The sequence below is a fragment of the Taudactylus pleione genome, unplaced genomic scaffold (assembly GCF_031769625.1).
Source record: "Taudactylus pleione unplaced genomic scaffold, aTauple2 ptg001029l, whole genome shotgun sequence".
Lineage (NCBI taxonomy): Eukaryota > Metazoa > Chordata > Amphibia > Anura > Myobatrachidae > Taudactylus > Taudactylus pleione.
The window spans coordinates 493,903-495,531 of record NW_028285430.1 but is presented as its reverse complement, the minus strand read 5'-3'; the positions used below and the strand labels follow the sequence as shown (position 1 = coordinate 495,531).

Sequence of the window (1,629 nt, the reverse complement as noted above, 5' to 3'; positions counted from 1 at the left end):
AGTTGAGTATTCAGTAGTATCTTCTAAATAATGAGAATGTTTATTTAACAACACGGTGCATAAATACAGCTTAAATATTGTTTTCATGTTGTCCATCATGCTACTCTAACTATTATGAAAATTTGAAGTAATCTAACAATTCTTCCTGACCACAATTTGTTAAAACTTTTACTTAAATGTATGATTAAGGGTTTGTAGTGGATATATTTATAGTTTAAAACACATATTTTCTTTTCATTTCATGCAATCATGATGACAGAAAAATATTGATACTGAACCTTGTGTAACCATGCAAATATAGCTCAGTTGAGGTCTTAGTGACTTTTTCCATACAGAGACCTTGCCGAAATAGCTCAGTTGGGAGAGCGTTAGACTGAAGATCTAAAGGTCCCTGGTTCGATCCCGGGTTTCGGCATTTTTAAGCACATTTTTTCTTCTTTCCTTGAGTAGTGATCAGAATTTAATTATTTCAAATTTAAAAAACATAATTTCTTAACATAGTTGAGTATTCAGTAGTAAGTTCTCAATGATGAGAATGTTTATTTAACAACATGGTGCATAAATACAGCTTAAATATTGTTTTCATGTTGTAAGTAATGCTTCTCTAACCATTATGAAAATTTGAAGTAATCTCAATGCTTCCTGACCACAATTTGTTAAAACTTTTACTTAAATGTATGATTAAGGGTTTGTAATGGATATATTTACAGTATAATACACATATTTTCTGTTCATTTCATGCAATCATGATGACAGAAAAATATTGATACTAAACCTTGTGTAACCATGCAAACATAGCTCAGTTGAGGTCTTAGTGACTTTTGCCATACACAGACTTTGCCGAAATAGCTCAGTTGGTAGAGCGTTAGACTGAAGATCTAAAGGTCCCGGGTTTCATCAAGTTTGAGTACCTTTTTTCTTATTTCCTTGAGTAGTTAACAGTATTTAAGTATTTCAAATGTAAACAACATCGTTTCTTAACATAGTTGAGTATTCAGTAGTAACTTCTAAATGATGAGAATGTTTATTTAACAATACGGTGAATAATACAGCTTAAATATTGTTTTCAAGTTGTCCGTCATGCTACTCTATTATGAAAATTTGAAGTAAACTAACTGCTTCCTGACCACAATTTGTTAAATCTTTTACTTAAATGTACAATTAAGGGTTTGTAATTTATATATTTACAGTATAAAACACATCTTTTCTCTTAATTTCATGCAATCATGATGACAGAAAAATATTGATACCTAACCTTGTGTAACCATGCAAACATAGCTCAGTTGAGGTCTTAGTGACTTTTGCCATACACAGACCTTGGCGAAATAGCTCAGTTCGGAGAGCGTTAGACTGAAGATCTAAAGGTCCCTCGTTCGAACCCGGGTTTCAGCATGTTTGAGTGCATTTTTCTTTTTTCCTTGAGTAGTGATCAGAATTTAATTATTTCAAATTTAAACTACATAATTTCTTAACATAGTTGAGTATTCAGTAGTAACTTCTAAATGATGAGAATGTTTATTTAACAACAAGGTGCATAAATACAGCTTAAATATTGTTTTCATGTTGTAAGTCATGCTACTCTAACTATTATGAAAATTTGAAGTAATCTAACAATGCTTCCTGACCACA

At 31.2% G+C, this 1,629-nt stretch overlaps 1 non-coding gene across 1 annotated transcript; it reads left to right on the top strand.

Moving 5' to 3' along the window:
- The first annotated feature begins 342 nt into the window (after positions 1–342).
- Positions 343–415, top strand: TRNAF-GAA (transfer RNA phenylalanine (anticodon GAA)). The gene has a single exon. It is a non-coding gene; the product is annotated as a tRNA-Phe (tRNA).
- Positions 416–1,629: the final 1,214 nt, after the last annotated feature.